This window comes from Bubalus kerabau, chromosome 6 (assembly GCF_029407905.1).
Source record: "Bubalus kerabau isolate K-KA32 ecotype Philippines breed swamp buffalo chromosome 6, PCC_UOA_SB_1v2, whole genome shotgun sequence".
NCBI classification, from domain to species: domain Eukaryota; kingdom Metazoa; phylum Chordata; class Mammalia; order Artiodactyla; family Bovidae; genus Bubalus; species Bubalus kerabau.
Genome location: NC_073629.1, coordinates 119,027,540 through 119,053,251, shown reverse-complemented (window position 1 = coordinate 119,053,251; position 25,712 = coordinate 119,027,540). Strand labels below are relative to the sequence as shown.

Genomic DNA, 25,712 nt, shown 5'->3' with positions numbered 1-25,712 from the left:
ACCCACTTCAGTATTCTTGCCTGGAGAATTCCCACGGACAGAGGAACCTGGCGGGCTACAGTCCATGGGGTTGCAGAGTCAGACAGGACTGAAGCGACTGAGCACTCACGTGTGCGTTGTCTGCGCTTGAAGGAAGGAACCCTAACTGCCTTCAGCATGTGCCCTCGAGGCAGTGTGTTTGCCCCACAGGCAGGTCTTGCTAAGACCGGGGCCTGCAGGCCAGGTCCTACCCTCTACATGCCCCCAGCCAACTGCTCCAAATGCCCTTTGCTAGGCTAGAGGGAAGGGGCTCACCCTGAAGACTTTGGCTTGAAGTCATTTGCATTTTTATAGGGCTTTTTTGGGTTGTTTGTTTGTTTGTTGCTAACTTAGAGGATCCCATGTGGAATCCTGTTCCTCTGAGGGCAGAGGCTCTCACTGTCCTTCCTAATCCTCAGCAGTTTAGAAAACAGTTACCCGCTGTCCACAGACACGGGGAGCAGCCCTGGGGCTCTTGACTCCGGGGGCCTCGGCACAGGAGCCTGGCAAGGGGGAAATGCTCCTGGGTCAGCTCCTCTTTTAAAACAGCCTCTGGAAGGGGCAGGACGTTTAGAGGACTTGGGCAGTTAATTCACACCGAGCGTTTAGGATGTTCTCCTGTGTGTTCTGTTATTCCATCTGAGCCTCGCAGGAGCCCCAAGAGAGTTAAGCCGGGCCTGGTGCGTTAATCTGCTTTTTCAAATCGTTAATAATGAAACTGACACCAGGCCGCCATCCAGTATCACTTCGTGCTCACGACCAGTTTACACAGCTTAGCGCGTGTGATCCTCATAGGAGGTAAGAAGATTCCTGCTCCAGGGGCTGGGCTTGTGGGCTCCCACTGGGTGGAGCAAGGGCCTCCCCAGCTCCATCCTGTGCTGTGCTCTCCATCCTGTGCTGCGCTTCCTGTCCTGTGCTGTCCTCCCTGTCCTGTGCTCCCATCCTGTGCTGTGCTCCCATCCTGTGCTGTCCTCCCATCCTATGCTGTGCTCCCTGTCCATCCTGGGCTGTGCTCCCCATCCTGCGCCGATCCTGTTCACGCCTGGGGACCGCTCAGGTAGACCTGGCTGAGGTCAGCGGTCGCTGGCAGGGCAGCCGGGCTGGGGTGCAGGCCATTCAGTCCCAGTGCTGGGCTGTGCCCTCCATGGGTGCTCAGCAAGGTGGGGGGTGAGGCGAGACGGGTCAGGGAGGACCTGGGAGACCTCGGACGCAGTGGAGAAGGGAGCGAGGCCCTGACGCTGGACTGTGCCAGGGACACCAGGGCAGGGCCTGCGTCCATGCAGGACACGTGGCGGCCAGAGCTTCCGTTAGGAATAAGGAACGAGGCCCCTGGTCGCTGCGGGACGCACTTTACAGATGAGCTGTTTTTATCGATGACTGGGACGGCGTTCTGGTCCACCAGGACACTTTCACTTGATGGGCAAATCGTGGAAGCAACTCAATGGGTTGGTTTTCTCAACTGTGAGTTAAATAAAGAAAAGAGCTGAAAACTCTCTGATGACAAGTGATTTCAAGAAGAGAACAAAGCAAAACAGCTGGAAGATCAACAGAAAAGCAGACCTGGCCCCCGAGGCTCGTCCGCTGTGCTCAGCATGGGCTGGCCTCCACCCTGGGGCAGGCCACACCAGAGACCTTTGGGGTTGATTGCAAAAGAGTGGAAAATATTTCCCTTTACAGAGGACAGGTCTCGAGGAGAGGAAGTGGAATTTTAAGCAGGCACTACAGAAAGACAAAAATAAACACGCTGGAGTAGATAGAAAGTAAGACAGAGCTCCTTCAAATCGTCAAGCCCTAAGGGCTTCCTGAGCCCAGTCCTTAGACCACTGCACACCTGTCTTTGCTCTAGTCCCCAGGCCAGGGCTGAGCGCGGGGGGACAGGCCTGGCCAGCGTCCCCCACACTTAGGTGGGGTCCCCCCATTGCCCGGGTGTCTGGGTGCCCTCCCAGGCCTCTCTGGCTCCGTTGCCCAGGGCACCAGTCTTCACTGCTAAACTCACAGCAGGCCACCTTGGGGCAGAGTGGATGTTGTCTCTCGGGTGCTGTGATCACGCTGGCCTCCGCAGGACGAACGAGCCCTGGTCGGACGCTCTGCTCAGCAGCCTCACCAGCAGCGGCCCCTTGGTAATGGCTCCGTCTTCCGCTTGCGTTTTTTTGTAAAGAAGCAAATGGATGAAGCGCCAGCAGGACTGAGACGCGCGGGCCGGTGTGGAGAGCCCAGCGTGGCCTCTCCCGCTCGTGGGGACTGGAGCAGGAGGAGGACAGTCCCTCTGGGGGACACACAGGCGGGAGGGACGTCCTGCAGGAGTGAGAAGCCCACAGTTGCTCCTGATAGTGGCCGGGAAGGAGGCTGACTTGTCAGGATGCGGCGCGGGGAGGGGGCCTTCTTTCACCAGGGGGCCTCGGGCTGGTGTTTACAGGCGATGGAGAGAGCTCCCCACCGCCACCGCGGAGGTGCTGGTACCCGCCCCAGCCGCGCAGGTGCAGGCGTCTGGCCCTGCGGGGGGCGGGGAAGGGATGGGGCGGCCCTGGAAGGGTGCTCCCGGGTTGGGGAACCCCCGGGGGCCAGGGTGGGGGTGAGGAGGGAAGGCGGGTCCTGGAGCAGCTCGGAGCGGACGGGCGGGGTGAGGCTCCCTCATTTCTCCGGCGGCCCCCGCCGCTGCCAGCGTCGACCGTGGACGGGGCGGAAGGGGAGGGCCGCGCTCCGACCATGGGCTGGCTGCACTTCAGGGTTCTCATGCCCATTCTGCAGGCAAACTCGGTCAGATTAATCCGTGTGTGCAGCAGAGAGTCGACTCTACTTGAGAGGGCTTTTCCCTGCTCACCTGGAAGAAGAAAGACCCTGATAGCGCGGTGCTTAGTGAGGAAGAGCCCTCCCCCCACCCCGCCCCGACCTCTGAACCGGGCGTGCACGTCCACGTCCACGTTGTCGGGGGGGTCTCAGCTCCACGGTGGAGACCACCTGCCGTGTGTGGCCAGCACTTACGTGTGGCCAGTGCAACCGAGGAGCCAAGTTTTCGTTTTCCTTTTAATTGATTTCAGGGTTACTTGTCACAGGTGGCTCGTGGCTCCCACACCCCCGCTGTGAGCAGGGCTCCAGGCTGAGGGCTTTCTCCAGCTATTGGAAAATACCCCGCTGACTCCTTTCGAGTTTCCTGATGGGGATAAAAAAGGAGGGGGCTTGTGTGGGGATGGGACGCTCTTTAAATGATCCTGCCGCGCTGGGTCTTAGCTGTGGCAGGCGGGATCCCGATCCCTGACCGGGGATTGAACTCGCGCCCCGTCACTGGGAGTGCTCAGTCGTAACGCCTGGACCACCAGGGGAGCCCCGGGAGTGGGGCACTCTTGACAGGGGCCGCCTGGGCAGCCCCTTCTCACCGCCGTTAGGGGGGCGGGCAGGGGACGTCCTGAGCCCCTGGGGGCCCGCCCCCATTCTGGGGCGCGGCCATCTGGCCCCAGCGCTGTGACGGAAGCGGGGGTCGCTGGGGGACCGGGGAGAAGTCCTGGGGCCGCGGCGCCTGCCCCACCCCTCTGCCCCGTGTCAGCTGTGTCCTGTCACCGGCCCGTCCGCTGCGGCCCTCTCGGGTTACAGCAGGAGCAGGGCGGGACGCCGGCCGCGCAGGCAGACGGCGTCCAGATGGGCCTTCTCCGGCCGGAGCCAGCGAGCCCGCAGGAGCCACGGCCAGCAGAGACAGACCCACCTCGTGGGCCCAGCCCGGGCCCTTCTCACGCGGGGAGGCGTCTGCTGCGGCTGTGCGGACGGTCGGCAGTTCCTCGGCCCGTAAGTGACCGCCAGCCACCAGCCTGTGAGGCATCGGTGCCGGCGAAGACCTGCGTGTGTCCCTCCGCTGCGCGCGTGTGGCCGGAGGCCCCAGCTCCGCCCGCCGCCCCTCGTTTCTGATGCCTGAGCGTTTGCGTGCGCCCGGGCCGCGCACAGAGTTCCTTAAGGTGCCGAGATCACTTCCAGCCCTTTGCGCTCCCTGCGAGGCCTCTGTCCAAAGCAGCTGTGCTCGGCGCGGCCGCCCTTCCTAAAGGAAAAAGAGATTGTGGGGACTCTTCTCTGGTGGCAGGCTGCCAGCCAATCCCAACTTTTAAATACGTGACAAAGGAGGGGGTTTTCCCGATCGTGTGTATGTAAGAGAATAATGTTGTCCACTGTATGACACGGTTACGTCTATGAGAGAATCTCAGTAGTTACGTGAAAATGGTTCTAAAGTTGTATTCCTCTGCGGTGAGTGTCCCGGCACCTGCGGGTGCAGTGTGTTGACGTGCGCATCGTCGGGCTCTGGGTACCTGAGCTGGGCTGTGGTTTCGGGGCTTGTGGACGTGATCAGATGTCCATCTGTGTCGCTCAGGCCCAGGCTGCTGGCTGGCATTTAGATGAAGCAGACTTTAGCAGAAGGACGGCTGGGAAGATAAGTGAGGACTCTCCTGCAAAGTGCGTCCCACCCGGGGACTCGCCCGCTCAAGTGACGATGGTGAGAAAGGGGCCTCAGCCGTGGGGGGTTCGGGGTGTGCACACTTGAGCTGAAGAGCCCCGGGGTGCCCCCTGAGAGGCGAGGGCTGCGGTGTCTGTGGTTCCGACTGTGAGTCAGGTTCTGGAAGCGTCTGCCCACTCCCTCGTGATGCCCGGGTGGGCTGCCAGCCGCCGCTCACCCGGGGGCCAGCCAAACCCAGTCCCAGAGCCTGGCCGCGGTCCCGGCCTGGCTGCTTCCGGATGCCCTGCCCTCACCCTGCGGTGCCCCGAGCTCACTGCCCTCCTGGCGTTTGGTGAGAAGTGTTCGGTTTGGTGTTTCTGGTTCATGGTTTAGTCTTTGGCATTTTCTTTTGATCCTGAGGGTGTGCTGCGTGTGCATTCATCTGTGCTGGCCTCAGCAGACTCGCATGCCCGGGCCGCGTGGGTCTCTCTGCTGTGCTTCCCTCAACCTCTGTCCCTCCTGGGCATCTTCTTGTGCCTGTGGTGCTGTGGGCAGACGCATGCACAGCAGCAGTGGGCATAATGGGGGCGGCCGCCCCGCAGTTAGGAGACCGACCCAGCTGCGTTGGGAATTAGCTGCCACTCACTGGGCCTCAGTTTGCTCCAGGATTCTGGGGGTGAACGCAGCCTTCGGAAAGTCTCTCTCCGTGTCTGAGGTCAGGCAACCTGGTGGGTCAGAGAGTACGGTGGGCCTCATCAGGGAGGCCTGGAGCCGCAGTGGCCGGCATCTCCACAGGCAGTGAGGTTTCTGCGGGGCGGGCCTGGGGGATGCTGGCGTGGCCTGCTCCCCACGGAGCTTCATCAGCTCATGAGCGGTGGAGAGGGCTCCTGAGGACGTGCTGTCCTCTGGGTAGAGGGGCCGTGGACACAGGCTCGTGGTCACAAAGACTGACCGCTGGTCTGAACCTCAGAGCCTCTGTCTCTGCCCTGGGCTGTTCCATATCTGAAACCACGAGCTCAGTGCACCAGACACACAGGTAAAGGCCGAGTGCTGCCCTCTGTGCAGGCCGTGACCCTGCTGCACCTGGGCACAGAATGCGGTGCCCACCCCGAGCCCTGGTCCCCGAGCACCTGTGCTGAGCTCACGGCATCAGGCAGGCTGGTTTGTGGCTTCCCGAAGGTCAGGGCTGCCAGGCACAGCCCCTGAGAAGGTGGGGGTCCCTCTTGCGAGGCCCGTTCTCTAAGCAGACCGTGCATCCATGGAGTCTGGGTGCCCCTGGTCCCCATATTGGGGAAAGTGCACACCCCCGTGGGAAGTGGGAAGTATAGAGGCCGCCTGGCCACTCATTCTGATCCCCGCTTACTCCCTGCAGAGCTAAGAGCCTGGCTGGGTCAGGGAGCAGGCCAGGAGGGGACCCGAGACTGGGAGAGGACTCAGGCCAGGAGGGGACCTGGGCCCGGAGGGGGACCCAGGCTGGAAGAGGGTCCAGGCCGGGAGGGGACCTGGGTTCACAGGGCCGTCTGATGTTCCTGCCCTGGGGGGGGGGGGGGTTCCCCCCTGCCCCCGGCTGAGAGCACAGCCCAGCCTTTATATTAAGTAGCATAAAACTAATTCATTTTTTTAAATACAAAAATAAACAGAAATGAACGTTTTGTTATTTTTTTTTCCTGAGCCCCAGGGAACATCTTTTGGAAGCCATCGAGATCACTGTGTCATTTCTTTGGCAAGAATAATCAAATATTGAATGTCAAGGAAAATTAGAGCAAATAGTTCCAAGACCGTCTGATTCATAGAGGCCTGATGAGCAGGTTTCACCATCAATCCAGTGTTTTCTAAACGTGTCCGCCAGCCCCCTCTGCTCAGGTGCAGAGCCCCAACACTTGGGCCCCTCCTCCGCCCCACAGAGCTGGTCCGCAGGGTCCAGTGTGTGACCAACACCCAGTCCACTATCCCCAGGCGGTCGGGGAGTCCTGCCTAGGTTTCTGATTTAATGACTGATGTTCAAGAAAGAGAGTCAGAAGTTATCAGATAAACGCCAAGTGCAAAAAAAAGAAAGAAAGAAAGCAGTGAAGGCTCTCTTAAATGCCAGCCAGCACTGTGGCCCTGACCGCAGGAAGCCCTGCAGGGGCCCCAGGAAAGACGGTGACCTTTAGAGACTGAGCGTTAGTGCTCAGTTCAGCCGGCCGTCTGCGTGGAAAATACAGACAGCAACCAGCGGGACCAGGAGAAACCCGCGGGCGCGGCACTGCACGTGGCAGGCCGGGCCGGCCCTCTGTGGCCTCAGCGCAGGCACTGTGCTCCGGGGCTCGGGGTGAAGACCCCTCCATGCCTGAGCGTGCCACGTGTGCCTGTGCGTGTGGCGTGTGTGCTGCACGTGTGCTTCCTTTCCGTCTACGCCAGTGGAGGGCCCAGGGCGGTGCTGGTCCCCCCTGCTTAGGCTCCTGTGAGGGTGCTGTCCTTGCCTTCCACTGACCCTCTGGGCCTCAGTGGGGTCATCTGTAGAATGGGTGCTCACATCCTCAAAGATTGGAGTCCCCGCTTGTGAGCTCCAAATCCGTGCCCCTGACTTCAGGGCCGGGTTGGACCCGGAGACCTGTCAGAAGCCGCTGCAAGTGAAGTGCGAGTGTGTGACCAAGCAGGGAAGTGTCTTAGAATGTAGGTCACAGGGCTCTCCGTTCCCGAGACGCTCCCCACCTGGTTTGGAATACAGGTGGCTGCCCCTCCGGTCTATTCTTGGAGAAAATTGTCGGTGGTTTGGGTGAGGACATCTTACTTAAGAAATTAAATGAAGCTCAACGGGAACAGTCAACTGGACACAAAACAGGAAAGCTTTAGGGAAGTTCAAGCATGGAGGAAGTGAGAGATTATACGATAATTACGACGAGAGCATTCTCTTTGAAGAAGCAAGGGTGCTTTGTCCTTTTTCGATTGTAAAGATGGGAACTGTTTATTGCAGGACATTTTTAAGAGTGTAGAAGCGGGTGCCTCCTGTCCCCTCCTCACCAGATCATGGGGGTCAGCGCTGCGACCACGTGGGATGGCCTTTTGCAGCCCCTTCCCTCGCGTCCTCCCTGTTCTGGTATTTCTGCAGGCCGGCTTCTGGGTGACCGTGAGGTTTGCTAGTTTGCCCCTCACACAGACGGTTGCCGTCATCACCTTTATCAGGGCCAGGGGACCCTCCGTGATAGCTGGCCTCCAGAGCGGTGCTGGCAGGCGTCGTCCCGAGCTGGCCTGGCGCATCCCCTGCCGCTGGGCATGGGCAGTCTGCGGGTGGCCTATGGGATGCGAACAGGAGCAGACCCCTTCTGCTCGCTGCCCGGTGTCACCAGGACTGAGCAGGGACACCCACGGTGACCATGAGGGAGACGCAGAGGAGCCGAGGCTGGAGCGGGTTCCCCCCCCCCCGCCCCCACCTCACCCCCAGGCCCTTCTGTGTCCCGCCGTGCACCCTGGCCTGAGCCTCGCCCGCCGTGGACTCTGGGGGCCTGGGGACAGGGCTTCGTGTGCCCAACTGTTCCCGCCGTTGTTCCCCCGCCGCAGAAATGACGGCTTACCCCCAGAACCTGGCCTGATGGGCGCATGGACGGGCCCCTGCTCATGAGAGGGGCCTGCTCTGTGTGCGGCAGATGGTGGTGGGGAGGGGGGCGGGCGGGGTGACTGCTGGAACAGCCCAGTGCTTTCTAGAAACTTGTGTCCTGTTTCGCTGCAGTGCTTGGATGACTTGACGTCGCCCTGTTGCCTTTAGCCGCCGGGGCCCCAGAGCTGCTTAGCAAGTGCGTGTAGTTCGGTGTTTTCTCGCTGAGGTCCGAGGAAGCATGGGGCCGGCGTGCCTGTCTTCAGGGTGCTCGTGCTGCCCATGTAGACCTGTTAGCCTCACAGGCTCAGTGCCTGGGGGTGCTGGGCAGCAGGGCAGGGGCTGGGGGGCACGCCCAGCGCTCCCTGAGCCCTGGTGGAGGGGGCCGCCCCGGACCTCAGGCACAGCCTGGCGGCCCCGGCAGCCTCCGAGGGCCTGTCTGGACCCTGTTCCTCTCCGTGGTCCCCCGCCTCCGCCGTGCTCAGGTCCTGGCTCCCATAGGTGCAGAGGCGGGGTCCACTGCTTCAGCACTGCCAGGGCCCCCAAGTCTGAGGGCCCCAGAAGCCCTGCACTGCAGGCCTGCCAGACGTCTGGGGCCCTGTCTGTGCTCCCCTGGCGGGTTCCTATCCGCCTGGACTGCAGGGCGGCTCTTCTAAGACAGGGTTTTCTGGGACCCCGGATCTTACAAGATGTTTACCCTCACCTGAAAAGCTGCCGGGGGACCGGGTCCGGCATCTGAACCCAGCAGAGTCCTTCTTAAAGGGCCCACTCCAGCCTGCTGTTGGAGCAGCCTGCTCCTGGTCCTCTCAAGGAGGACAAATCCGAGGGGCAACTGAGCAGAAGGTGGCAGCAAGAGGGACGCTGTCCCCAGGGCCGGCTGGCAGGGACCCGGGGCCAGTTCCTGGGAAGCCTGCCGGGTGGGCAGCCCTGCCTCATTTCTGGAGGGGTGTGCAGCTCCTTATTATTATTTTTACTTCTAAAAGTAAAAGTACGTCTTGTGGGGCTTCCCATTTGTTGTTTGGACGGTAAGTAAGTGGAAAGTTCGTTTCCCACCCGGTGTCCTGCATGCGCTCTGCTTTGAGTGTTAACAGGCTGACGTTTCAAGGGGGCCGTCCATCCCACATTGCCCGGAAACATCTCCTGGCTCTTGGGAGCTTCTCCTACTCCAAGTACAGAGAGAAAAACTGGAACCTATATTTTCCCTGCCTGCCCACCCCCCCGCCCCCACCAACTCACTGCTACCAGTGAGTGGAAAACCAGGGTGGTCCAGAGTGACACATGTTTTTTGACTAGCTTGCTCTTTAACGTCCAGGTTAAAGATCAGTTTCTTCTGCAACTGAAGTTAAACATTTTAAGTAATGTCGGGGTCGGGGGGTGGTGCCCTGTGTCTCCCGGGCCCTGCCATGGCCAGCAGCGGTGTCCAGGGCCGGGACGCCTTGGCCCAGCGCCCCTCCCTCTGCCTGTCGTTGGCGCGCTCACCCTCCGCTGCCGTCCGCACCCAGGTGTTCCGGCAGCCTTGGCGTCACTCCTCGAACAAACAACAAACACTGGAAGGGTTTATGTTCTCAGCCAGAGGAGCAGCCAGAGCCCTGGGTTTACTGCGTGGCCGGCGGGGCCCTGGGCCCAGCCAGGCTGTGACTATGCTGAGCCGCGGGGCCGTCTCCACCGGTGTCCCGGGAAAGGCTCTGCTGGTCTCTTGGACCCCAGGGCCCGGTGCTCACAGCCTCCCCAGCACCCGTGTCACGGCCCCGCCCCACCTTCCAGCGTGGGCCGGGCCGAGACAGCTTCCTGCTCAGGGAGCCTCTGGGTGCTGCAGGCACTGAGCAGCACCCTAGGAACTCCTCTGATCAAGGCTCTCCATCCTCATGCAGGGCAGCCAGCCGGCACCCAGAGCAGCACCCACTCTCTGGAGCTCCCAGGCCCTTTTCTCCAAGGTGCGGGCGGATGTTTGAAACCTTCCTGACGATATTTAAAATGTGTGGACTTGGGAGAACAAAGCGAAAAAGCACCCACATAGATGTCTCCAGGGCTGCACCCCCCCCCCCACCTGCCAACCCGGGCTGCGAAGTAGAAATTAACCCAAATTAGGAAGATAATTGTTCCCATGTTAATTGCAGGTTGTCCTCTAAAGCTGTTTTCATTTGTGAGGTCTCAGCGGCAGGCTGGCGTTGGGCCCGCTGGGGCCTTCCTGCACGCTGGGGCCCCGGAGCCCGGGTTCCAGAAGCCAGCGGTCAAATCTGGGCGTTTCCCCAGCCAGCCTCCTGCTCCACGGATGCTCCCCAAGTCCCTACTGCCGGCTGCGTGTTCCCGCAGACCCCTTGGCCCAGCAAACCCCAACAAAGGGCTGCGAGGCTGCCTTGCAACACAGGCGACATAAACAAGCAGGCGGCTATTTTCGGCAGGCCCGTCGCTGTCACAGCTGTTCGGGCCTGTGCCCCGGCCAGCGGGGCTGGCCCCCGGCCCTGCACTTGGCCTTGGCCAGCTCGGGCCAGCGCTGGTAGGCGGCGATGACCTAAAACCTTCTTGGAATAGGCTTCACGGTAAGGATCGTGTCCAGCGGGGCCTGGGATGGTTCTCTTGGGGTTTTTCTTTGTCAGGAGCTTGGCTTTCTATTTGGAAGAGCCGTTAGAACGTGGGGTCAGCCGTGTCCTGTGCGGCACCACCAGATGTAGGCTTGGCTTCTGAGGTGCTTTTTTCCCTGTTTTCATCAGTCCTTACTGGATAAAAGCCTTGAAGGAGAAGAAAACCCAACCCCAGTGCTCCCTGTGTGGTGAATAATCGCTGGTGAATGATGTGGCCCGTCCCCCCCAGCCCTTCCCAGCGGCTGTGCAGAAACAGTGTGATGGTGGATGCAGTCGTGTGTGCGCACGCGTGAGCACATGTGTGTGCCTACATGGGTCTTATGCACGTGTGTATGTGCACATGTGCGCCTGTGTGTGCCTGTGTGTGCACGCGGGCGGCCCTCCCTGGCTGCAGCTCGCCCTGTCCGTCCTGCCTGCTCTGCAGACCACTCCCCCGCGTCCTCTGTCCTCGTCCCTCCATACTCTCGGGGGGGACATCTCCAGGCCATCGGTTTCACCCGCTTCTGCCCTTCAGCAGGTGAGACAGGCTGCTCGTGGAGCTTGTGTGTTCCACGTCAGTGCTGCTGGGCGTCCCATGGCCTGACCGTGTTATGGTCTCAAAGTTGACTCAGAAGGTAGGGAAGTGGGTATGAGGAAGTCTGATCATTTGGAAAATGTTAGCTCACACTTGGAAAAGAAATAGCAAATTAAATTTAGTGGAAGTCATTGACACATTTGAGGTTTTAAATGGAGACTTTCTGTTGGTGAAGCCTGTGTTTGGAGCAAAAACGTGCATCCTTAAGTCCCGGTAGCTTCTTCTCTGGGGCGTTCCAAGTGAAAGCACCACGAACGTGCATCCTTAGGTCCCGGTAGCTTCTTCTCTGAGGCGCTCCAAGTAGAAAGCGCCACGCTTCTCTGCGGCTGACGGAGCCCTGTTCACCTTGTTGTTGTCGTTTAGACACTCAGTCTTGTCTGACTCTTTTGCAACCCCGTGGGGTATTGGGAGCAGGGAGACCGAGTGTATGGAGGGGTGTCTTTAGAGGCCAGGCAGAGCCACCTGGGGCGGCCAGCCCCGGGCCCGTATCGGGCTGGTGGTCTTGGGGTGCTGCTCCAGGTCCTCGTGGGCTCCCATGTCCGGCAGGTGAAGTCAGGGCCCACCTCGTGGCCTTGCTGCTTCCGACCGGGGGTGACTGCCTCTCTGCTGCTGGGGCTCCTCGCCGCGAATCGCACTCGTCCCTTTATTTTCTGCAGCACGGTCCTGGGCACACGGTTGGGCAGTTGGGGTTCACTGGAGGCTCAGAGAGCATGTCGACGTTCACCCTTGCCATCTCCTGTTTGACCACTTCCAATTTGCCTTGATTCATGGACCTAACATTCCAGGTTCCTATGCAATATTGCTCTTTACGGCATTGGACTTTACTTCCATCACCAGTCACATCCACAGCTGGGCATTGTTTTTGCTTTGGCTCCGTCTCTTCCTTCTTTCTGGAGTTATTTCTCCACTCTTCTCCAGTAGCATATTGGGCACCTACTGACCTGAGGAGTTCACCTTTCATTGCCATATCTTTTTGCCTTTCATACTATTTCATACTGTTCATAACACAAACAAGTGGTGTGCAAAAATTGTTCCTCCAAAATTATGACTTGCCCGCACCAAAAAGAGCCTTTCCTTTTGTAGTTAATGCTTATTAAAAACAGGATACCAAAGAAAACCTGCCAAACCTCAAGGTCATGGAGGTCACGTTGGATAGTTCCCTTCTGTAACTTTTTTCTCCTGACAGTGAATTTTCTTATTTAAAATTGCGATAAAATACACACAACATAAAATTTACCATTTTGGCCATTTTTTAAACTTATTAGACTTTGGGTTTTTAGAACACTTTTAGCTTTATGGGAAAATTGAGACATGACAAAGAATTCCCATAGACCCGCTCCCTGGCACTCAGTTCTGTTACTAACATCTTGCATCAGTACGGCACGTTTGTCATTGTTCAGTCACTCAGTCGTGTCTGACTCTGCGACCCCATGGACTGCAGCACGCCAGGTTCCCCTGTCCTTCACCATCTGCTGGAGCTTGCTCAAACTCATGTCCATTGAGTCGGTGATGCCATCCAGCCATCTCATCCTCTGGGGCCCCCTTCACCTCTTGTCCTCAATTTTTCCCAGCATCAGGAACCAATGTGTACGTGCCGACTCTGTGTCGTATCCGACTCTTTGAGACCCTAGGTCCACCAGGCTCCTCCGTCCGTGGGATTCTCCAGGCAGGAATGCTGGAGTGGGTTGCCATTTCCTTCTCCAGGGGATCTTCTCACCCAGGGGTCGAACTCAGGTTTCCTGCGTTTTAGGCAGATTTTTTACCATCTCAGCTACCAGGAATGCCCCCAGGGAACCAATACTGATACATAATCATTTTATGTGATTCTATAATGATAGACACATGACATTATGCATGTGTCAAAACCCACAGAACTGTACCAAGAGGGAACTTCAGTCCCTCCTGTGACTGTTCGTTTTGTCTCTCACAAGGAAGTCTTTGATTGCTGTGGGCTGGGCAAGGCAGGGATCGGTTCCATTTTCTTGATCACGAGCTATGCCACACCTCCCTGCTCTGTCCCTCTCCTCCAAGGGTCCCAGCGCCCCTGGGCCTGACCCCACAGATGGAGTTCACTGGACATGTTCCTCTAAAAAACTGAATTGGAAATTTCATTGGAATTGCATTGAACATACGGATGAGTTTGGGGAGAATTGGCATCTTTATCACATCTTCCCCTTTCTTTGTTTGATTGCTTTTTCACTGATTAGATCTTTTAATAGATTTTTCATAATTTTCTCCATACAGACTTTGCAGATTTTAGGTTATACTTATGTATAAATACATATAAATCTGTGTGTGTGTGCTTAGTCAGTCCCTCCATTGTGTGCGACACTTTGCAACCCCAGGATTGTGCCTGCCAGGCTCCTCTGTCCATGGAATTCTCCAGGCAAGAATGCTGGAAACCGTTCTCTTTTCCATGGGGTCTTCTTGACCCAGGCATTGAACCCGGGTCTCCTGCATTGAGGTGGAGTCTTTACTGTCCAAGCCACCAGGAAGCCCTATAACGTTAAGATACCTTTTTTTTTGTTTTAAAGCAATTTGTCCATTTCATCTAAATTTTCACTTTAGTAGCAATGGAGTTTTTCAGTGGTATTTTCTTATTGTTTTGAATCTCTGCTGGATTTGTAGTTACGCGCCCATATCCTTCTTTCTGAGTAATCTTTGTTAAATTTTCAGGAACCAGGTTTCTATGCCTGGTGGGCTTAGCTGTTAGTGAGCACAAGGTTTTGGGGTTTCTCGTCTTCCTCCTCCTTGCTCTGGGTGTCGTCTGTGTTCTTTCTCTGGTTCCTGGGCTTGGGTGGACCGCTCACTCCTTCTCAGCCCTCCTTCTGTGGAAAGTCGCCTGTGTCCTTGGAGTAGTGTGCTGTGCATCCACGCTCAGCATCTTTATTTACATTCCGTCACCGTGATCGTATCCACCCGTGCTGTGATGGCAGGAGAAGGCACTCACCTCCATGGTCTTCCTGCTGAGCACACAGCCCCCCATCCAGGCCACCCCCACCAAGGGATTTGACAGACCACCTGACCCATCCTCCTCAACTGCCAAGGCCACCAGCAAGAAGGAGCATCCTGGGACCCGGGACAGCCGAGGAACCAAGGGGACGTGATGACTGAACATCACTTGAAGTCCTGGGTGGGGTCCTGGGATGGCAGGAGGGTGTTGGGGGAAAACAGAGGATCCTGAGCAAAGTACAGGCTTCAGTTAACGATGGCATGTCAATGCTGGTTCACTCGTCACTAATGCTGTGTCCCTGGGAGCTCAGCTGGTAAAGAATCCGCCTGTAATGCAGGCGACCCGGATCAATTCCTGGGCCGGGAAGATCCGCTGGAGGAGGGAAAGGCCACCACTCCAGTATTCTTGCCTGGAGAATCTCATGGACAGAGGAGCCTGGTGGGCTACAGTCCATGGGGTCCCAAGAGTCGGACACAACTTAGCGACTAAAGAGAGACACACACACACACATACATGTGCACAGATATACACGGGGACAAGACGTGGAGGACTCTGTAGTCACTGGTAACAGTGGGCAGCTTGGGGGACGTCTCTGGGTCAGCAGGGACTCCAGGTCCTGGCGGAAGGCCTGTGTGTGACCCTTCGCAGGGCGGTCTCCTCCCACCCTCTGCGCTGCTGTGAGCTGGTGCTGAGTCGGGGTTGGTGGGGGCAGGCAGCGCCCGCGTCATCCATCACGTGCTCTCGCCCCTTGGAGGGACCAGCGGGCTGGACTCAGTTATCGCACCCAGGCCATGCCCAGAAGCAGCTCTGTGCTGCGCCACATCCCTGGGGGACGTTCACCTGCAGGGGACTTGGGGCAAAGGTGTTTGGGTCCAAGGCTGGCTTCTTTGGCTGAGCATCACAGGGCGACGCGGCACACTGGCCTCTGCCTCTGTCCCTGCCTCGGGGGCCTTTGGCTCGATTACAAATGGGAGAATGTGAAGGAAGAATTTCCAGATGACCAACATGTCTTCCAGGGCTGACAAAGCAGAGCCGGGCGTGTCTCAGGTGTGTCAGAACTTTGGTCACCGTGGAAGCCGCTGACAAGCCTGGAATCCCAGAGCTCTTGGAGACGAGGTGCTCTGGGTGGGGGGTTTCAGAGTCCTCCCCTCTCTGGGTTCCTGTAACAAGGAGACACTTGCGAGCAGGGACTGCACCCTCCCCACGTGGAGACCATCGCCAGGGACTCTGGGGCGTGGGGAGGGAAACGCAGAATCTCACGGCTCTTGGCCTCAGCAAGATGCTTGTCAGCTGTCCTCCAGAAGGCGTGGAGCAGCCTGGCGCCCGGCCGGCATGCGCCCTCTCTCCCTGGAGGCCGCCCTCCAGTCACTCAGGCAGCCGGCTCTGCGCGGTCCGGGTGCGTCTGCCCGGGGGGAGACGCACCTTCCCTTCCCTGCTTTCCCGTCTCTCCCCGCAGCCCGGGCGGTTTCAGGTCCCAGGGTCATCTGCTCCCCGGAGGCCTTCGTTGGTCAGGCACAGAGAGGGTGCGCTGCAGGTTCGCGGCTTCGCTGCCGCTGCTGTTTCTGTTTCAGGCTCACTCCTCCCCCGCCTGCCTCTCCCGGCCTTTGGCTGGACCAGCCCCGTGTGTGCTCCATGTGGGGAGGGGCTCCAGGTTCTGCCGGCACTGGCTTTCGAGTCATGAGACCGGGACCGAACCCCAGCTCTGCTGTTTAGATAGCGGGTGCACGTCTAGTTTCTTGCAGCCTCGACTACCCTCCTCTGTAAGATGGGCATAATGAGACCCAGTTCGCGTTTATCCTGAGGCTTCGGGGCGGGTGTGAGCATGAACGTGCACCTCGGTACAGTGTAGACAGTCTGTCCCCTGGATCGTTAATAACTCAGTCAGTTGCTGTGTCTCCATCACCTCCGCGGGCACGAACCTCAGGCCTGGGTCTGGAAGAAGGACTGCAAATCATGACTTCATTTTTGCAGGTGAAGGCTGGTTTTGAGTGAAAGTGTCCGGACACCTGTGCCCTGGGGTCTGGAGGAGGCCGTAGGGGGCCGCTGCTGTGCTGAGGCTGCCCTGGGCGCCTCCCCGCCTCGCACCTGCCCTGCCCTTCCCGTCTGGCGCCTGCAGTGACCCCGGACGACGGCCTTCTCTGGTTAAAGAGAAGGGGCGCTGCGTGTGCATCTACAGGCAGGGAAGCCGGCTTTGCAGAGAGGTCTAGAACTGTCTGAGGAGGCAGGCTGCAGCAAGCCCGGCATGTTATTGGGACACAAGGTCCTAGACACGTCACTGCACGGGAGTACTTTTTTTCTTTGCAGGTGAGATCGTCAGTATTTCTACAATGCTCCTGGTAGCGGAGGCACCTCTTTTCGGGGGACACCCCCTCTCTTCGGGAGCTCACTCAGAGATAACTGGGCCACAGCGTTCCTGGCCCCCGGCCCTCTCTTGTGGGTCTGTTTCTTTCTTGCCATTTGAAGATGTGACTGTCTGAAGCCCGTGGCGAGCACACACCATTTCTCAGGAACGCCGCAGCCTCCAGGTGGGCCCGGCAGGTGGGGAGCCAGGGTGCGGGTGGCCCCAGTCGTGGGGAGAAGAGTTGTCTGATGTATCTCCCAGCCCAGAGAACCTGGGCTCTTGGAGTCACCGCAGACCGTCTGGGGCCGATGGCCTCTCTGTAGGAGAACCACCCGGCCTTCCATCCCCAGGCCGAGTGCTGGTGGGAGCAGGGGGCCCGGGGGCGGGGCCGACTTTTAAGGTGCCCAGACAGGCCTGGGAGCGTGCAGAAGCACCCCAGAAACAGAGGTCTCTGCTTTGGACTGTTTCCTAAAATTTCATCAAGGATGTTGAGAAACTTGCCTTTGGGTGTGTGGCGGGTTCAAGGTGGGTCGCGGTTGTGGTGGAGATGTCAGCGTCTCTGCTAGGCCTGCCCACGCCGCAGAGGGAGTGGCCCTTGCCCCCACCCAAACCCTGGCCCCACCCTGCGCCCCCACCGCCCACCTCCCCTCCCAGCCTTGGTCCCACCCGTGTGAAGTAAGACAGGAAATGGGAGAGAAACGGCTGTGCCATACACTGGGGGAAGCGAGAGGAACCGAAATGCTGGCGCTCGGCCGTCAGCAGCCGCCCCTCGCCCCCGACCCCCCAGCCGCGCGGAGGAAGCCGCGTGTGGCGGCTTCTGTTCCTCCTCCAAAATCCTGCGGCCCGTGATGTGCCCAGCAAGGGGCTGCCCCCAGCTGCTTCCACGGGTCCGACGGCCGAGGAAGGAGACGGTCCCAGAACGCCTTCCGGGCCGGGTCTGGGTGTGTCCCAGGGCGTCCGCGGAGGCAGACGGAGAGCCCGGAGGCACCCGACTCCTGGACGTGTCCCCAGCGCCCGGGGGGTGCATCTGGGCGTTTGCGCAGGGGTTGGGGTCTTTGGGGGCGTTCTGTGAAAGAGGTCCAAGAGTGACGATGACGTCAGCCCCGGCCGGCTCTGTCCTCCCCAGGCCTGGCTGCTCAGCCCGCTCACCGGGCTGCATGCACGGAGCTGGCAGCTCCCACCTCCCCCGGCGCTCCCGACCAGCTTTGGGGGAAGCTCCTGGGGCCCTGGAGAAGGATGCGGCACCCCACTCCAGTGTTCCCGCCTGGAGAATCCCAGGGACAGAGGAGCCTGGCGGGCTGCGGTCCACCGGGGCGCACAGAGTCAAGCAGGAGTGAGCGACTGACACGCTCTGTCCTGTCCAGCTGGGGGTCCATGACGGCCCGTGCGAGGGCAGCGCAGGGGGGACCTACCGACCCCCAGGGCACCTGTCCCACCCGGTCCGGCAAGCGGAGCTGCGGTCTGACGGCCCTGCCAGGGAATGAGGCACGAAGGGGCGAGTAGACCCAGTCAGCAGCGCAGACGCCTGGCTCACAGGCATTTTGTACATCCTCCGCTCCCTGCCAGGCCCCTCTCCGTGCTGGGGGTCAGGCCTCCCCGTCTCCGTGGGACCGGCTGCATCTGCCCAGGGGTCCCGGGCTGTGGCCTTGTTGCCAGCTGGTCTTCCCAGCATCATCGGGCTGAGTGTTTCCTGTGTCGGGTCCTTCCCTGGTTCTCACCACCCCTGGAGGAGGGCACCCCCATGCCTGCGAGCAGTCCCCCAGCCCCGTCCCCCCTCTCTGAGCCTCCTGCACCCCCTTCCCTGTCTGCCTGAAAGCAGCCTGCCCACCTGTCACCTGCTAGGCTCCGGCTCTCAGCTCCTCTGGGATGCCCCCACCGAGGCAAGACCCGGGGGCTGAGTCCTCCGTGCCCCTCACACAGCCCCTCGAGGGGGCACTTGGCACTGAGGGGAGTTTCTGGGGCCCCCTCTTTTCATCTCCCCAGGGGTGGTGGCTTAGTTGCTTAGTCGTGTCCGACTCCTTGTGACTCCACGGACTGTAACCCTCCAGGTTCCTCTGTCCATGAGATTTTCCAGGCAAGAATACTGGCTCGGGTTGCCATTTCCTCCTCCAGGGGATCTTCCTGACCCAGGGATTGAACCCTCATCTCCTGCCTCTCCTGCACGGCAGGCAGATTCTTTACCACTGAGCCTCCTGGAAGGCAGAGTCCTGGCTTCTCATCTTGCCTCCTCACCCTTCCCTCACCCTCCTCACCCCCCGGCGGGGGGAGGGGGGGTGGTGCTGGGAAGTCGGACCAGGGAGCTGGTGTAAGAGGGCCCAGTGCCCCCGGCCTGGGGTACCCTGCACTTGGGCACATGAGCACCAGGGCCGGCCCAGGCTTCTGGAGGCTGCCCCGTTGCACGCCTCCCTGCATCTGCCCTGCGATCCCCGCTCTGTGCTGTGTCCGGCCACACCATCACACTCTGAGCAGCTGAGTGCACGCGTCCACGTGCAAGTTCGACCCAGCAGCGCCTCCTGGAAAGGGGGACATTTCCCAGTGACTCAGCAGGCTCGCATCCGCCCCGTCTGTGTGTGCCCTGGGCCCGGACCATCGTGAATCACCCACTTGCCTCTTGATTTGCGTCAGTCAAACCACATGTGAAGAAAGCAGCAGCCAGGGAGGTTTTGCTCGGGGATGCTGGCCCAAGACGGCCCCAGGGCGGCCCCCCACCCCCCGCCAGCCCTTCCCCACCGCGGTGACCCAGGCACTCTCTGCTCTTCCCGGTCCCCTCCCCACCACCTCACAGCCACGGATGGAGTCACAGTTCTGGGAATGCTGACGGCCCAGGGAAAATCATGTCGGAACTTGGCTCTCTTTGAAAAGATCTCTCGTAAGAACAGCTTAATTCAAAAGGGCTGTCGCGTGTATGACTGGATCGCTGTGCTGTCCCCCGAAAGGAGCACAATGCTGTAAATCAGCTGTGCTCCAACAGAAAACAAAAATTTAAAAAAGGAGGGGCTGTGACCGTTCCCTGCCCATCTGCACCTGGCGGAGGGGACGGTCCCATTGGCTGCGGGAGGCAGGGCCCCACGGCCCTGGGAGTTGGCGGGACCACGGGCGACTGGAGCTCCCACCTTGCCACCCCAGGGTCGCTGAGCCTTGTCCAGCAGCCCTGGGCGGACGTTCTGCCCCCGTGCGTTGCCCGGCAGCTGTGCCCTCTGCCCACAAGGAAGCCCCCCAGCCAGGGGCTGGCTGTGCGAGAGCAGGCACTGCTGGTTTCCTGGTTTGGCTCAGTTAGTTCTGCCTGAAGCAGGCCCATGAGGTTCTCATTTTGACTGTAAAGGTTACTGGTATTGCTCTCGTCGTTGAGACTGTAGCTGACGTCCACGTTCCCGGCCGCTCCCAGCTCCAGCTGCGTCTGGGAGCACAGACCCTGCCCCGCTGCCTGGCATCACCACCAGCACATCCCGCTCTAACCTCAGAGGGTGGTGGGCCCAGGCGTGCCCAGCTTACCCTGTTCTGCCTGCTTCAGCCATGACCGGAAGCATGCTCCAGGGAAGGCAAAGAATGTGGGTGCCCCCGAAGGCTTGTCTTTGGAAGTTTCTCTCTGGACCAGCTTAGAGAGGGTGGCCGGTCCAGACCTGGAGCCCAGGTTTGCTTCTGAGCAGCCTCCAACAGTCCGTCAGCACCAGCCAGGAAGCGGCAGAGGAGCTGCCAACTCCAGGTCCAGTCCTTCAGGCGGGCATTCTTCTGTTTTTTATTATGTAAACTCTCCAGCGTCTACAAAGGTAGAACAGAACCCCGAGTGACCAGGTGGCCACCCCACGGCCTCCAGGCCCTCTCCAAGGCCAGTCCTGCCCGTCTGTGGCTCCTCTGCCTGGCCCCGGCTGTCATACGTCTGTCCTCAGAGATCAGGACTCTTTGTGACCTGCAGTCACCATACCATTATCCCTGCTGAAACACTGATGCTTCAGATCAGATCAGATCAGTTGCTCAGTTGTGTCCAACTCTTTGCGACCCCATGAATCACAGCACGCCAGGCCTCCCTGTCCATCACCAACTCCCGGAGTTCACTCAGACTGACGTCCATTGAGTTAGTGATGCCATCCAGCCATCTCATCCTCTGTTGCCCCCTTCTCCTCTTGACCCCAATCCCTCCCAGCATCAGAGTCTTTTCCAATGAGTCAACTCTTTGCATGAGGTGGCCAAAGTACTGCAGTTTCAGCTTTAGCATCATTCCTTCCAAAGAAATCCCAGGGCTGATCTCCTTCAGAATGGACTGGTTGGATCTCCTTGCAGTCCAAGGGACTCTCAAGAGTCTTCTCCAGCACCACAGTTCAAAAGCATCAATTCTTTGGCGCTCAGCCTTCTTCACAGTCCAACTCTCACATCCATACATGACCACAGGAAAAACCATAGCCTTGACTAGACGAACCTTTGCTGGCAAAGTAACGCCTCTGCTTTTGAATATTCTATCTAGGTTGGTCATAACTTTCCTACCAAGGAGTAAGCGTCTTTTAACTTCATGGCTGCAGTCACCATCTGCAGTGATTTTGGAGCCCGGAAAAATAAAGTCTGACACTGTTTCCACTGTTCCCCCATCTATTTCCCATGAAGTGATGGGACCGGATGCCATGACCTTCGTTTTCTGAATGTTGAGCTTTAAGCCAACTTTTTCACTCTCCACTTTCACCTTCATCAAGAGGCTTTTTAGTTCCTCTTCACTTTCTGCCATAAGGGTGGTGTCATCTGCATATCTGAGGTTCTTGATATTTCTCCCGGCAATCTTGATTCCAGCTTGTGTTTCTTCCAGTCCAGTGTTTCTCATGATGTACTCTGCATATAAGTGAAATAAACAGGGTGACAATATACAGCCTTGACGTACTCCTTTTCCTATTTGGAACCAGTCTGTTGTTCCATGTCCAGTTCTAACTGTTGCTTCCTGACCTGCATACGAATTTCTCAAGAGGCAGATCAGGTGGTCTGGTATTCCCATCTCTTTCAGAATTTTCCACAGTTTATTGTGATCCACACAGTCAAAGGCTTTGGCATAGTCAATAAAGCAGAAATAGATGTTTTTCTGGAACCCTCTTGCTTTTCCCATGATCCAGCGGATGTTGGCAATTTGCTCTCTGGTTCCTCTGCCTTTTCTCAAACCAGCTTGAACATCAGGAAGCTCACGGTTCACATATTGCTGAAGCCTGGCTTGGAGAATTTTGAGCATTACTTTACTAGCATGTGAGATGAGTGCAATTGTGCGGTAGTTTGAGCATTCTTTGGCAATGCCTTTCTTTGGGATTGGAATGAAAACTGCCCTTTTCCAGTCCTGTGGCCACTGCTGAGTTTTCCAAATTTGCTGGCATAGTGAGTGCAGCACTTTCACAGCATCATCTTTCAGGATTTGGAAGAGCTCAACTGGAATTCCATCACCTCCACTAGCTTTGTTCGTAGTGATGCTTTCTAAGGCCCACTTGACTTCACATTCCAGGATGTCTGGCTCTAGGTCAGTGATCACACCATTGTGATGATCTGGGTCATGAAGATCTTTTTTGTACGGTTCTTCTGTGTATTCTTGCCATCTCTTCTTAATATCTTCTGCTTCTGTTAGGTCCATACCATTTCTGTTCTTTATCGAGCCCATCTTTGCATGAAATGTTCCTTTGGTATCTCTGATTTTCTTGAGAGATCTGTAGTCTTTCCCATTCTGTAGTCACTTTTTAAAATCCTTATCTTAAAAGATTCCCCCCAACCAGGGTGTTTTTCAGATAAGTGTTAACTGGGGTCCACATTCGGTCTCTTTCCTTGCAGTGTGTTTGTTGAAGAAACTGACTGGTTGTCCTGGCCTGTCGGGTGACCCCAGGTGGGACCTCACTGCTCATACCCTGTGGTGCCTGCAGCGTGTCCCTGGCAGCTCAGGGCTCCCTTCTGGAGGCAGGAACACACCAGCTGCAGGCTCTGTGATGGGCAGCGTGGAGCCCAGGGGCCAGCTTCTGCCCCCAGCACCCGTCTGGCCTCCTCACGTGGGGTCCCGGGCCTCTGGGTGAAACTTGACAAAGGGGAAGGGCTCCCAGCACAGAAAGGCTGAGGGAGGCGCTTTGTGGCTTGTGACTAGCAGGGATGGACGGGCACCTTGACTCACTGGTGTTCGGCCTCAGCTTTGTTGAGCTGAGCTCACGGGGCTGGCAGTGTGTCCTCGGGCTCTGCAGCCAACAGTCTGGTCACGTTAGATCCTCTGCCTGTTGGACTCCCCCGCCACTTCCGCCCAACCCCCGGGCAGCCCCGGGTACCTCTACCCAGGTGTCTGTGCTAGGCATTTCTTTCCATGGAGTAACAGTGAGCGGCCTTTCTGTGTCTGGCTTCCTGCATCCCCACACTGTAGCTTGCATCACTTCCCACCCCTTTCCCGTTGCTCCAGGTAGGGAGCATTCTTGTCCAGGTTTTTGTGGGGTATTTGTTCTCAGCTGTTATGGGGATATGCCTAGGAGTGGAATTACTAGATCAGATGGTAACCTTGTTTACCTGTTGGGGGGACCGTCACACTGATCTCGACCACCTTCCGTTCCCGCCAGCATGTGTGAGGCCTCTGGTCTCTCCACATCGTCACCAGCAGTGGCCCTTGCCTCACTCTCTGACTGTAGGCTTCCTAATGGGTGTTAGGTGGTGTCCCACACAACGGCACCCACTCCAGTGCTCTCGCCTGGAAAATCCCATGGGCGGAGGAGCCTGGTGGGCTGCAGTCCATGGGGTCGCTGGGAGTCGGACACGACTGAGCGACTTCACTTTCACTTTTCACTTGCATGCACTGGAGAAGGAAACGGCAACCCACTCCAGTGTTCTTGCCTGGAGAATCCCAGGGACAGGGCGCCTGGTGGGCTGCCGTCTATGGGGTCGCACAGAGTCGGACACGACTGAAGTGACTTAGCAGCAGCAGCAGCACTGTAATTTTGATTTGAGTTTCCCTGACGACTAATGATGCTGAGTGTTTCTTCATGAGCTTATTGGCCACTTGTATATCCTCTTTGAAGAAATGTCTGTTTCAATCTCCTGCCTTTTTTTTTTTTTTTTTTTTTAAGTTGGGTTATTTGCCTTTTTGCTGTTGAGAAGTAAGAGTTCTTTGTATATTCTACATGCAACTCATTTGTCAGATAAATGATTTGCAAGCACTCTATCCCTTTTCTGCGGGTTGCTTTTTCATATTCTGACTGGTGTCCTTAGAGGCACACAGGTTTTCAATTCTGATGAGGTCGTTTTCTTTTGTCACTGGTGTTTTTGGTGTCATATCAGAGCTGTTTGTTGAGTCGAATCTGATTGACGGTGACGATATGGCCCCCTCTTAGGGCTCCTGACGGTCCGCTTGCTTGTGTTGAATGTAAACGCTAAAGGGCTTCTCTGGCTGTTACAAGAGACACTTTCTTCATTGCCTCGATGGCCTCTGCAGCCTTCTGACCACGATCCTCTTTTCCCACAGTTGGTTTTAATTGAATGTCCGTGGGAAAATGGCCAAGTGAATTGAGTCTCACAGAGAGAACCGAGTTTCCCTGTTGATTTCTTTCAGCCGTGTTTTTGGTCGTTACTGTGCAGTTTGTTGGAGTTTGCACCCTGTTGTGAATTTCCATTGAGAGTGATGTTGCTGGTCTTGCTGACTATCCTGGCGTTAGAGAGGTCCCTTCTCTCCCCAGACAAAAACTCCAGAACATTCTGCAGGCCCTGGGTACCGTACAGAGGTCCCTTCCTCCGCTGGTAGTTTAACCGTGGGGCACACACCCATCGCAACTCCAGACAGGGAGCCGGGCATCCTGGGGGAGGCTGGGAGCGGGGGCCCTGGCCCTCGGTTGCTCAATGTCACCAGGCTCGGCCACCCAGGCTCACATCTATGAAACAGGGCTGACAGCAGCCTCTGCCTGAAAGTCGGGAGGACTCACTGTTAGGGATGGAAGCTGTTGGCTTTGGGAACGCTCACCCCCAATTCAGTGGCACTTTCTGAACTGTTCTTCAGTCCCCTTAAGTGTTCTGGCCACTCAGAAAGTGACCACATTGGACACTTAGCAGCTTCCAAGTCAGCTGCAGTTTCTCTGGCCCTCTGAAAGCAAAACACTAAGCATCAGTTTCTTCCTAGGATGAATTTTGCATCTTTCATCTCCTGCAGGTAGTTTCATGACCAAGTAAAGAGCTGTGTGTCTTCTAGGGTTAAGCTTTGCAAGAATTTTTTTGAGCAGTGTAACTAATTCAGGTGTGTTGTTGTTCAGTCACTAAGTCGTGTCCGACTCTGTGACCCCCATAGACCGCAGCACGCCAGGCTCCTCTGTCCTCCACTGTCTCCCAGAGTTTGCTCAAGTTCATGTTCGTTGAGTCAGTGATGCCATCCAACCATCTCATCTTCTACTGCCCTCTTCTCCTGCCTTCAGTCTTTACCAGCATCAGGGTCTTTTCCAATTTGGATCTAGTTAGTGTTAATCCTGAGATCAGTCCTGAATATTCATTGGAAGGACTGATGCTGAACCTGAAGCTCCAATACTTGGGCCACCTGATGTGAAGAGCTGACTCATTTGTAAAGACCCTGATGCTGGGAAAGATTGAAGGCAGGAGAAGGGGACAACAGAGGATGAGATGGTTGGATGGCATCACCGACTCAATGGACATGAGTTTGAGCAAACTCCAGGAGTTGGTGATGAACAGGGAAGCAAAGAAGGGTCCCTTTGCATTTTCTTTACGAAAAGCCAGACTGTCGTATGTGATTTACTCTGTATTTAGTCTTTGCAAGTCTACATAATGGGTCTGAACCATGAGCTGCCGGGCACCTCACAGGTAATACCCACATCCATGGTGATCTGTCAGCCAGCTGGCTAACTTCCTCGTATTAAGTGACTGTTTCAGTGATTTAAAAATGCAGGTCGTTCCCTGTTTGCATGCATAGCACATTAGAAAGATTTTGAGTGTATGCAGAATTTACTTGTTGGGGATGAGGAGCTTGGTCCAATTCCCAGGAGCTATCAAATCCCTAATTAAGGTGCACCTGTTTAGTTTCTGAGCCCCCGGCAACTTTGTACTTTCTCTCGATTCTCATTTGGAAGCCTTTTCCTCCTCTGCTTTGTCTCCGCGCTTTGCTGCAGCGTTTCCTGGTTCTCTTTTTTGCACTTGGTCAGCTCGCCCTTCCCTTTCCAGCGTGACACGCAGGGGCCACGGCCCAGTCCCCCGACCGGCTGAGCACGTCCCTCCCTGTCGCCACCGTGCTGCCGTCGGCATTCCCACAGGTCCTGACGTGGGCCAGGCAGCGAAG

General features: G+C 57.4%; 1 protein-coding gene across 6 annotated transcripts in view; it reads left to right on the top strand.

The window, feature by feature from the left end:
- The window catches only part of HDAC4 (histone deacetylase 4), a 292,669-nt gene that overhangs the window by 95,785 nt on the left and 171,172 nt on the right, over positions 1-25,712 (top strand). The window contains exons 1-2 of one of the 6 annotated variants that reach the window (XM_055586611.1): positions 3,661-3,795; positions 4,370-4,492. The exons of 3 other annotated variants lie outside the window; for them this stretch is intronic. The gene's annotated coding sequence lies outside the window, so the exon portion shown is untranslated. Of the gene's footprint in view, positions 1-3,660; positions 3,796-4,369; positions 4,493-25,712 lie in introns of those variants that run through there. 2 more of the 6 variants (XM_055586612.1, XM_055586614.1) reach the window with 2 other exon arrangements.